This window comes from Lepeophtheirus salmonis, chromosome 2 (assembly GCF_016086655.4).
Source record: "Lepeophtheirus salmonis chromosome 2, UVic_Lsal_1.4, whole genome shotgun sequence".
In the NCBI taxonomy this organism is placed as follows: Eukaryota; Metazoa; Arthropoda; class Copepoda; order Siphonostomatoida; family Caligidae; genus Lepeophtheirus; species Lepeophtheirus salmonis.
The window spans coordinates 35,199,657-35,213,112 of record NC_052132.2 but is presented as its reverse complement, the minus strand read 5'-3'; positions in this window follow the sequence as shown (position 1 = coordinate 35,213,112).

The following is a 13,456-nucleotide window of genomic DNA, read 5'->3' as shown; positions in this document are numbered from 1 at the left end:
TTCGAAACTGCAGAGACTAATGGACACTAAAAGAAAAAGAAACATTTGTTCAGAGAGTATTTATCCTCTTGGATTAACATTATTAATGGGACTTCTGTACGAGGATCTGGAAAATCCTTGTTTTCCATCCCCTCTTTTATTTTTATCGAATGGGGGAAATGCAAAAAATATAAATTATAGATAGATCAATGAAGTGTACTGACGTATTCTGTGTGTATAGAGTATATATAGAGTCAAAATGACTATGTATGTATATGGTGGCAAAAGTGTGAGAGGAGATATATAGTTGTATTATGTAGTAGCTCAACTGTTATTGAATTAACTCTGTTCATTTTTTCTCCTAACTTAATCAAATTATAATATATTTGTACCATTATGTATTGTGAAAGATGCAAGTTGTGGAAAAGAGTAAGGAATGAACAAAAACAAAACAAAAAACAGACAGATCCTTGCGTTGTTCATGAACTTCAAACGATGATTGCTAGTTTCTTTGAAGGAGGCTTTGTTTATGAGTAGTGGAATATCTCTCAAAGAGACTTTGGACAGTCGTGTACTAACTGTCTAAAGTGAAGGAATATTTTTAGTTTTGAGACTTGGTCCAAGATTGATAGACACCAATTCGGTCTTACATGATTTTTCTAGACTGATTTGGACGGATATTTTGGTCCAAATCACGATCTTTGACGATATTTAATCGTTTTCTAATGGTGGACAAATTAATATAGGCCTTACTCTATGGATCTCCCTATTTTATCTATAAAATCGGAATGAATTCCTTCTAACAAAAATTATGGCGCCTCAGACCAAACCTCAGAGCACACTACTATTTCTGTATCTTAGAGTTACATTACATTGGATGGGGAGACTGATAATAGCTGTAACAGTTTTAGTTTTTGCTCATTTACTCAGAAATTGTCGTAAAAAAACGAAAAAGCATATTTGAATACTATTTAAATTTATTTAAAGTCTCCTTACGGAGACATTTGTATCAGTTAAAAAATTGAGTTTTTGTCAGAAATTAAGAAAATTAGTCTAAATTATTTATTTGAGGAAGTAATAACTAGAGATTTTAAGGTGTTACGTTATAAACTAAAACGAGAGTTTTAAACTTTCAATGTATTATATTATACAATGAATTCTTAGATAAGAGTTAATCGTATTGGATTAAAATGTAACACTATAAGCATACTAGGACGTACAAGTATTATATATTATATTTCGAATTATTTTATAATTGCTTTAAATAACTCCAGAATTGAGTAAAAATTGTTGATAGACAACATAAAAATTAAAAATATATGTTCCTTTTTCCACTATAATGAAGATATATACTAAAAATAACTCGCTAATAATCTATGTAATTCCCTTTTTTAATTATTATTCAATGTAACTTCTCCCTCTTTCCGTTTGTTCAATAATTCGGTTTTTGGATTTTTCATTTTTTGGGTGCATTTTCGAATATACAACCCATGCCTTTAAAAAAAACTTTGAGACACGGTCGAATCGATCATGATTGATGAAAAAAATCACCTTATTACCAAGGAATTAAAATTACCCTCCAGATTCCAGGAATCTGGTCTGATCAGAATGAAACACGCCCTTAGGTACGTCACTCATAATTCTAAACAACTTTTATTTTATGTCTAAAGTCTGTATCTGTCTCCGTTTTTGAAAAAAATCCATAATGTTTTTTATAATATTATATTATAGTATATAAGATAAATTCGCTCTCAACTCAATCTCTCAATACTCTTTGTGAGTAAAACAAAAAAGTTATATCAATTTATAGCAAAATAAACAATAATTCAAATGATATAAGTTACAACTGTCCCTGGTCTCTTCTAATAGATGAACCTACCGCCTTCGCTTGTCTAATCTAAGATAAATAAATTGTAAAAGTAGCAGTGTAGCTGAGTGGACAACACACTTGCAAGAATTTATTCTCTTGAACTTAATAGGCGGAGGTCTGATGGAAAGGTACATTATGTACCTATCTAGACTTCAAAGATCATCCTTAGTTCAGATGGAGTAATTATTATAAAAAGGGGTCCATTAAAATTTGAACACTTTTTATTTTAAACTTCATCAAGGTATAATTCATTTAATAATCGTAGAATTTCAACAAAATGTATACTATAAATAGATGTGTGTCTGAGCTTTCTAATCATTAATGTAGCCTATCTTAGCTCCAATGATGACTTCCAGTCCTGGTATCCGCTGCAAATTTAGTTTTCTGTCATGGCGTCCCAGTGCTAGCTGACAGTGGCTTTAAAAGGCTCGATGGTTGGACTACGAACACTGCAGTCCTTCCCCTCAACATGCACCCAAAAGATGTAGTCGGGGGTATTTGCATTAGGCCTGTAGGGGGCGGGGGCAAAAGTGTCAAAAAAGAGTTCAAAATAATCATTCATAAGAGTTTCTTTCATTGCTGGTGTCAAAAGGGGCCTCTCTCCCCTCACAAGGCTCTTTCCACCTACTTATTTGATAGTTCTCTGGACAGTGTGGTTTAAAATCCGGAGATCTCTTGCATGGACCCTCATGGACTTAAGAAGAATGGCCTGGACTGTTTTCTTTAACTCTTCCAAGGTCCAGTTTGGCCTTTTTGACAGAGTCCTTCTTACTATCCAACGTTTCGGACTTGCTGACGACGTAGACTGGAAACGCCCAAATGCATGGAGTACACAAATGGAAATTTGTCAATCACGTTCAAGTGTCCTTTTCTCTTCTTGTACGTCAGCTAGAGACCTCAGGTTTGTTTTATTTTGTAACTAATTGGTTATGCTTTAATATATCGAAATATGAATTAATTTCAATCTCTCAAACTTCATTAATGTTTGAATTTGCAAGTGTTTAGATTCCAATGGACCATCCCGTATGTCACACCTTCAATCTATCAATATCTATTATACTTTCACCTTCTGATGTTTTTTGGAAATATGGATTAATTTGTGATTGTATTGAAAAACACTCATTGTTACCTATTGTGCTCGTATGTTATGTATATTCTTCTTACTAACCAAGAGCAAATGTGTTCTAAGGTGTAATCAAAAAGTAAATATATAATTTATAATACATATTAACTTCTTAATAAACATTTTACGATTATTGTACTAAATTCTACCAAATCATGCTTTAAAATAAGTAAATCAGATATTTTTTGCAGCAATAATGATAATGACTAATAACTAATATCTATGGAAAAACAAGTATGTTAAGCAATCACATTTAATTAAATCCATTAAATGATAAGCATTTTTAAAATATCAAGCATAATTAGATAGAATTGACATCCATATTTGCATATATTGAAAATACTGGATCCTTAAAAAGTTTTTAACATCCATTCAATTACATTTTATATTTCATATTATATATATAGGCATAATTTATAACATAATCATCCATCAATAATACCATAGATTATAACAATTAACATTTCAAATAATAAAATATTTATATAGGATCAGTATTTAAAAACAAATATGATACTTTAGGATGTTGAGTCTGGACCGGAAGAAAAATTCGGTATAGATTGGTCAAAAAATTAGTCTTTCTAAAATTTGGTCTCTTCCTATTCCAAATTACGAACATTTGCATTTTAAGGACATTTAAAGTTAAATGCGTTGCATACTCCATATTTGTACAACTCATAAATCAGGTGGATTGGAAAAAAATCAGTTCATTGATTGAGATCAAAATAATCGGTACACGAATTGAAGTCGTGTAAATTTCGGTTCTACGGTCTGAGATTGCGTACTTTGGTCTTATACCGATTTTTAACAAAAGTTTATATGCATTTAGTTTATATACAAATGATATTGATAAAATTTACGTCTTCTCTCTTAAACCACGATTCTTTAGTTAGTCCATAAAGGTCTAACGCAGGGGAAGGCAACCTTTGAGATATGGAGTGCCAATTTCAACATTTCTAATCAATGAGTGTTCCACTATCAACAATAATGGTAAAAACAACCACAAACCACAGGAATATGCTCTGATTTGCGCATGCAAGTGAATATGCCTCTGCGTGCCATTGGTTGCCGACCCCTGGTCTAGAGTAATAAATTATATCTCTTGCAATATGTTTTTTTTTAAAATGCATATCGTTATTTTTTTTACAACTTATTTGCTACATGATAAAAAGTGTTCTACTTAGGGCTGCGGAGTTGGTACATAAAATGCCCGACTCCAGTATTTTGAATGTCTCCGACTTCCACTCCAACATTTAATTTTTTAAGCATATATTTTATATCCTATATTGAGTCATTTGAGTCTAGAGACTATAAATATTGATTTAATTTATAGTTATAAGTAATTTATAGTTATATTTAGTAAATAATTGTGATAGACATGAATAAAATATTTGGAATATAAGATATTTCACAAGATAAACAACAAATGAAATGGATGCTTATACATTCATAAGTTTCTGAACATAATTAATGCACTCATAATCAAGCAACAGAAATACAAACAACTTCTCCCTGCAACGTCACCCTTTACTCTGATGACATTGACTAATCACAAGACTAAGGAAAGAACTAGCATGACTAGTGGCTGTGTTATACGCGACATAAAAATTTTGACATTTTTTTCTATATTCCTTTAATTGGCCAGATAGAGTTGCACTGATTAATTAAGTATAATAAACGATTATTATCTATTAAATGTACTCCATCTCACCTAGGAGTCTTCTTTGAAGTCCATATTCAATATATATACCTTCGCTAAGAACGACCAGGGCGCAAATATCCCCACATTGAGTTTATGAGAATAATTTTCACAAGCGTGTTGTCAATTGAGCAACGTCGTTCCATTTAAAGTGACTTTTAAAGTAAATTGACATTTGACTGACTTTTCTGTTTAGCTGATATATTTTTTATGAATATTTTTGAGATGTGTTGAAATTTAACGACTGAAAGTATAGGAGATATTAGGTACCTGGAAACTGTATTCGATTACAAGTCAATTCTACACCCGTATGGACCTGAGTTTAAGTCAAGACCGAGTATTTATAAAATAATTCAAGTTCAGACTCGACTAGTACTGATTTAATGATGAAAAGGGCATAGGGCAAAAATAAATGTGTGGGGAACTGTCTCTCTTTTTTAATATGAATTTCATTTCGAATTTTGTATTTTTGGGGAATAAATTTTGAATTTATTTTTTTAGAAAATAAAATGCAGGGCTCAGAAATGTGTGTTGCCTATCACTAAAGTTATAATTATACAATTATGTTGAAGAAGAAGGGGCTTTATGCCTCCTGTGTCCTTATGACAGCTTTTTTAAAACAATTTTGTGACCAAAGGATTCTGTTTTCCCAATATATTTTTTTCTTCATCAAGACAAAAATTCCTTGATTTGGAGGGGACTACAGCAACCTCCCCCCTGGAACTTCTTATAATTTCGAGTTTGAAGTATTTTGATCCTGAGAGTCCACATTGTTATTGACTTTCATAAAATTAGGGTTTCCTGATTCGGCAACAATCGTAAAAATATAAACCGAGTCAATAAAAACGATTTAAGTCTTTACAAGAGTACTTCATCTCTGTCAAACAAATTTAGCACTCATTGTATTGTTTGTGGTGTTAGGCCTATCAAGGGATTCAGTCCGACCCATGGCCTCATCATTCATTATTGAACAAAAAGAAGATTATTTTTATGTAACAAAAAATGATTACAAATGCACTTTTAGTGATCAATGTGATTTTTATACTGGAGGTGCTAAAATAAGCTAATTAAAAAATAGGGAATGAGGAAACTACAAAAAACATAAATATCCGCAAGATGGCGCTGATGTATTATATTATCAAAATGAACAAGTAAATATACTAACTACTTATAAACGATGATAAACGCAAGATGTCACCAATATCATCGTATTTGCAAACAAACTACTAAGAAGCTCATGTCCCATTGCTTCACTAAATACATTTCTTCAAGTAACAGGATTCTTGATTGACAACTTAAAATTTATATTTCGAATCTGTGATTAAATTTTTTGTTTGTAATTACTATAAATAACCCAAAACATACTCAATACTCATTATTCAAAGAATGAATGGCCACATATATATATCTATACATATTTTAAGTAAAATGGTGGTAAAATAAACCCATTTTGTTTTACTTTTTTGTATAACACAACAGGTGATCCATCATTCTAATATAAGTACCGAGGGCGTCCAAATTATTATTTTTTATAGTAAATTCCATGACCATGTTCACTTAATCATTAATACACTGGTATGTTTTATATTATACTTTTTATATTTTAAAAAAAATCATTTTTTCACATATAAAATTTAAAAAAAGTATATTTTTGTTAAATTAAATATAACATTTTGTACTTTTGTCGAGTAAGGGTGACGGACAGCTCATAATATTCGATTATAAAAAAATACTTACATATAGTAGAACACATATATTGGAAGAAGGGAATTTGTATCACTTCCCCTAAGCTCTGTATTTTAAACGTAAAAAATAAGAGCATCAAAGAAAACAAAACAAAAAATGGGTATATTTTATTAATAAAAGTCAGAAAATGAAATAAATGTCAATTTTTTTTTGACAAGAAAAAAATAACAAAATATGCGATCCCACAAAGCATCTTGTCAAAAATTTTAAATAACAAAGGTTTGTTTAAAATATGTCAAATACCAAAATTATACTGAAATATAATATTGATAGTGTCTATATTCTGAGCTAGTGTTGGGTTTCGTTATGGAAATCCTAGACCGGTCTGAGGCCGTTATATTTTTTGTTGGACCGAATTAGTTCGGTCCAAAAAAAAAGCTCTGTCTGATCTGGTCTGATATAAAAATTTGTTATAGATCGGTCCAAAAAAAAAAGTTAGATCTAGTTCGGTCCTAAAAATATTGGTTTAGACCGATTTAATAGATAAATTGTTTGTAACATGACATCATATGTTTTTTCAAGTACTAATTAATAAAAACTTAAATATGAAAAAAGTAAATAGTTTTGTTATTTGTTGACATAATTCCTTTATACATAATATTAATTAGGTATTTCAATCGGAATTGTTCCTAAAGATGGTATCGGAATCGGTTGAAATTTTGATATCGGCACATTCTTACACTTATAAGAACATTTTCTCAGATTCAGAAAAAAATACATAAACAATATAACTATTTTTTGAATCTGGAAACATGTATGAACAATATACTATATTTTTTTCTTTTATTTAGATCTTTCAAGAAAAAGGATAACACTGAATGCGTGCGCGGAAAACTGCTCTGAAGATAACTGCCATGGAGGAAAATTGCCCGGGAGAAAATTGCCTATATTTTGTTCAAACTTCATGATGAATAATAACGCATTATAAATTCGCTTCATATTATTTATGACAAATATCTAAATATATTTGTTTTTTCCATCCCCCAAGGGAGTACCTTCAATTGTGAGTAATATTATTGCAATACAATTTCCTTGAATTTTTTTAAATTCAATCCAATATTCTAAGAAATGGATCAAGAGGATTTGTAAGGACTGGCATTGCTAAAAACCACCGCCACTTCATCCAATACACGTTTTTGAAGGAGGATTTAAAAAGATGTCAACAATATGTGCGTGCTAAAGTAATATTACAGAAGTATACATTGAACTAATATAGCTTATAAGATTTTAAAGTTTTTTTAGGGATTGTGAGACATGCACATTGTTGATTCGGCCCATGACACTTGGTTTTTAACACTGCCAAGACTTTCACGCCCAACTTGAGGGCTTGAAACTATTTTTGGTATTATAGGGGATGTATGTGATGCATTGATAGATTTTTTAACGATCCAGGGGTTTTCTCAAGAACCCCGCACAACTCGAGGGCTTGGAACTATTTATTGATATTAGAGGGGTTGTTTGGATGTATGTGATGCTTTGGGGGTGGTTTTTAAGGATCCAGGGAACCCTCAAGTAACCCAAGGGCTTCGAACTATTTGTTTAATATTAGAGGGGTTCCTTAGATGTATATGATGCTTTGGTGGTGGTTTTTAACTATCCAACACTACCCCCCAGGAAATTTGCCAATCCGAAGGCGGAGAGTATTCAACCATATATTAAGAGCGCCTAATCTATTTATTTCCACCTCCCTCCTCCTCCTATATTGCAATAATATTACTCACACTTGAAGGTACTCCCTTGGAGTATGGAACGAACAAATATGTTTAGATATTTGTCATACATAATATTACTAGGTATGCGCCTCAGAAATAAGACTTTCGTCGATTGGTCCCTAGGTGTCGCCAGTTAGACATTATAAGCCGGTCCAAAAATCTAAATGCTTATTTCGACATGTGTCAACAATATTTAATTCTTTGTTTGTGTAGTTTCATTCAACAACGCACTTTTTTTGCACGTAAAATTGTCTAATTGTTGCTTACAAACTACGATATGCGGACATCATTGATTTTCTGTTACCAATTGAATAAAAATGCTTCTCAATCTCATCAAATGCTAAAGCGGAGCCCAGTGCTTCAGGTGGTTTGAAAAATTCCAAAGTGGTTATTTTGAAGTGAGAAATGATTGTTTCGGAAAGAAGGCGTTTCGGAAGGTGTGTGTTCTGGGACCAGTGTGGTGTCATATGGTATGACCTTCTGCAACCCGGTCAAACAGTTAATGGTGATCGCTACGAACAACAATGGGCCGATTTGAACTATGCTATACGCCAAAAACGCCCAAGATATGAATCCAGGCAACACAAGGTAATTTTCCTTGGTGACAACGCACCACCACATCGCTCTATAGCCACCCGCCAGCTTGTTGAATCGTACAACTGGGAATCTTTTGCTCATGTGGCTTACTCACCAGACCTGGCGCCTTCCGATTATTACTTGTTTGCATCAATGGGCCATGCACTCAATTATTTACGCTTGGAATCTCACGCTGAAGCCAAAAAATGGATCGATGGTTGGTTTGCAGCCAAAGACGAACAATTTTTCTGGAAAGTCATCCATAAATTGCCTGAAAAATGGGAACAAAGTGTGGCTAGTGAAAGTGTATACTTTGAAAATTAAATTTGAAACCATTTTTTCACAGTAAACGCTCAAAATTAAAAAAAAAAGTATCATTTCATAGGCACCTACGTGGTAAGTGAATTTATAATATGTTATTATTTATCATGAAGTTTGAACAAAATACATGCAATTTTCCCAAGGGCAGTTTCCCTAGTACCCAATAAATGATGTAAATATTGTAAAAATATTATTAAAGAAAACACTCTGAAGCCCACGAAACCATAAATTTTGGGTCATAAAAATCATTTTCCTATTTCTCGTGAAAAAAAAAATTAGTTGCATTTCGGAGTCCCCTTTTCTCGAACATCAAAAAAAGCTACATCCATAAAATTTACATCATCACAACTATATAGTATAACGCAAATTATTGCGGGAAAAAATTAAAAAGTTTTGTTTTGTGAACTTTTCTTCGACTTTTTAAATAAAAACTGTTAATGAGGTGTAATGTAGTTTCTTAAAGGATCCTTATTTTTATAAAATGCAGTCAATTTTTTGTGTAATAATATCATTTGAATTAATTATATTATATTTTTGCTATCGATTAACATAATTTAATCAAAATTTAAAACTCACTCAGTCAGGAGAAATTTGATAAATCGTAATGCTCAGTAGGAGGGAGACAGTTGCAACAAGTATTGCAATTTTCCTCGAATGTTTTATTATTCTTTATTATTTATATAATTACATTTCACATCAAACATGGTTTTTAGTCAGAAAAAGACTCAAAAATATTTTTGGAGAGCGGATTTATCAGATTTATTATACTGAAACAACATCATGAAAAGTCCAGTTACTTATCAAAGAAATTCATTTATTCTAATTCTTAACCCAAATGTAATATTTATTATCTTTTGCAAATGCAATTATAGTTCAAAAGTTATAACTTTTTATAGCACACTCTGTAGGTAAAGCCATGCTCCAATATGGCTAAATTGATGTCACTGTTTGATACCTATAATGATGATATTGCTGAAAAATTAGTAGATACTATGATGGTAAAGACGCGATAACTAATGATTTATTATGTATATACCTATTAGATCAAGTCTGTTAATATCATTATCCATTAATTATAATACCAGTGAACAAAACCATACTTTTTCAAAACTATAGTTCAATTAATAAAATTAAAAACAAATCAATATCGCTATTGAACCAGACCCAATAGAAACAAATTTATGTTTTAAAATCCTAAATATATTAAAGTACATAATACACTCACATTATGTATATCGTGAGGGGACTATATGCATTTCCCTGAAGGGTAATTTGCTGCAAGACAATTTGGAACATTTGGCACAAAAAAAGATATTTAATATATTGATATATATGATTGCATATATTAATTTAAACATGGATATCATGATGAATAGGTATTGTTCATATACAATATATGGCATATAGGTAAATTAATTTGTGTTTTTTTGCAGATTAATATTTTTTTATTAATTCTATTCATTCATGATCATCATATAAGCACAAATCAATAGCATATAGTTCGAATAAGTTCGAATCCTGTACCGTTGAATGTAGCATTTAAAATAAATTAAATAATAAATAAAAAAGAACATGACAGAGATTCGAATAGATGAAGTGCTAATCTATTCTCTGTTATCAATTATCATTTGACATGATGGATTATTCATATTGGAAATAATGGATTGACAAACAAGGATACTATCATGTTAGAGTAGTGTCTGCCACTTTGTTATGATCCAGGCTCAAATTGTCTTTTGGCAAAATATAAATTCCGCAAATTGTCCTTTGGTAAAAAAAGAATAAAATAATAATAACCCAAAAGTCGAACAACTTCTATTCATATAACACTTGGGCTGAAGAGTCCCGGGCTTAACAAAGAAAAACGGGGTTTTCTTTTATTCAAAATTATATTTTTAACAAAAGTAGAGTCACTTCTAGCACAATAACTCAATGGCTAAGGAATATATTTTTATGAAATTTTGACAGCTGTCTTTTGAAGGTTGCTACTAACTGAAAATAACACGAACTTAAAAAAATAAATAGCATTGTCTATGTGTGAAATCTGGGACCATTCAGCACATGTGATAAATTTTAATCCATCTTGCTACCTATTTAACTTCCAAAAGGTGTAATACCTACGACATATACATTGATGATTTTCTCAATGTCCTGGCTTTCTCTAATTTTTCTTCGGATGACTAGTATACAATATATCTATTTGCTTCTCTTCTCTCTGTACATCAGAAGATTCATACGGTTGTAATTAAGGTTTTAAATAATCTGGAGGGATTAGAGAGAAGCTATAATGCCATATGGATCGTATTTATATATGTATGAACTAAGTCTCTCTCTCTCCCTTTGATCTCGACTTCTTAAAGGTCTACAGAGTAGTACATAGGAGGGGTACAAAAATCAAATGTATTATATATATTCTGATTCCTGGGGCACTCTTTTGAAAGGTTGAAATGATTCTCTTGTTTACAAATACAGGATGGCCCAGATAATTCGGACCAAAAACAAACAAAGTAATAAATGCATAACTTTTTTAATCCAATATGTTGGATACAATAAAATATATTATCTACGAAGTGGTGTAACAGTCTGTAGCCATGTTTTTACAATGGTGCCTGGTAAATATAATTTTCACAACACCCTCTATGTGAGTAACTTACACCTATAATTTGTATTAAATTATATTATCATTAAGAGAGTTGCATTTTTTGCCACAAGATGGTGTCAATCTCTGTCGCCTTGTTTACAAAATTATATGAGTAAACAAGGCTCATGCCCCATTATAACTCTCATTGTGAAAGGACTTACTCAACATGGCTTCCTTTGTTCTTATCCATGTTCTTGAAACGTGTTGACAAGCAAATGCAAGGCATGCTGTTCACATGAATTTCACCATTACTTACCATTCTAGTCCGTGACTTTTCTTGGCCTTGAATCAAAATTATTATTGTATCTCGGAACCTTGCCTTCCAAAAGAAACGAAAAAAAAAAAAAAAGGCTCAAAATTAATTGATATTAGCAGATTGTTCCCAACTACATAAATATTGACCAATAATTAATCGGAATGGATCACTAAATCGAAAATAACTAATCAACTTTTAGAACAGTTATAAGGGAGGAAAAAGAAGAAACATTGATGGCTGATAACAAAATAAAGTGTAAATGTTTTAAATTATTGAGCTAAAAGTGTGAAAAAAATGACGTTCAGACAAACGCTTGACGTTGATGCTCGAATCCTCAGTTGTTGGAATAGTATAAAACAATTGGAGGGTCAATAACAGTGAAGTGTTAACAATCACAGTAAATTAAACAGCAACCTTACAAATGTAGGCTCCTAGTTATCTGGACCACCCTGTATGTTGATGCTAACATAGATCAAATAATAATTATCATCTTAGCTTATATTACGATACTATATAATTATTCGTTTGTCTAAAATAATAATATTGGTACATTAATGTGTCTTCTTTTAAGATCTTTGAACTCCCAAACGAAATATTGTTGCACTTTTAAGGGGTCTTTATCCATGAAACCTCAAAACTATAAAACTCTAGAAATAAATTGCAAAACGTAGGGAAGACCAGGGACAATATAAGACGGGTGCAATGGCCTGCTAATCTCAAGCATAACAAAGCCACAGCCATAAAATGTACATCACCATTTCATAAGATAACTCAGATTATTGTGGGGAAAAAAATCATTAATTTTTGTCTATTTTTCTTCGTGTTCAGTGAAAAAGCCTACGGATCAATTTTTCTTCCTTTTCTAATTGCTATACTTTTCTTTTTCTTTACACACGTCTCCTTTAATCATGATACACATAAGAGAGCAATAAGAAAAACCAATAGAATCAGTTTTCCTTTCACACATATGCGATGCTACATACAACATATCATTAGTACTACAACATTGTCTTTTCTTAGATAAAAAATATATAAATATATAGATCAGGGAGCACTATATACAGTGCACCCTGTATACTCACAAAATGATACATGCTAAACGACTGCAAAATCTACATTTTCTACATTGTAATATCTTGGAACAAAAATTTATACATACAGCTAAAATTTGCTTTGTTAATATAGTTTTTCCATTATCAAAATTCAAAACTCACTGAGCGAAGAGAAATTGTAGCACTCAGTACGAACCGGACAGTTACAACAATTGATTCACTTTTCCTTGCATTGTCTATTCTTCCAAATTAAGTTTATATAATTACTTTCTACAACATCTATGTTTTTTAGCTAGAATAAGATCCTGAAACGGTTTTTTAGAGTGATTTGATTCCATCTATAAAAATGATTACTGATATTTAATGTAAATGTTATGATATTAGGTTAAATAAAAAGTTCAAAGCGTTTTTGTTGAGCTAGATGTCTTTAGTGAGCGATATCTCATTATTAACACATTGCATTAAAAAAACCTTAATGGTT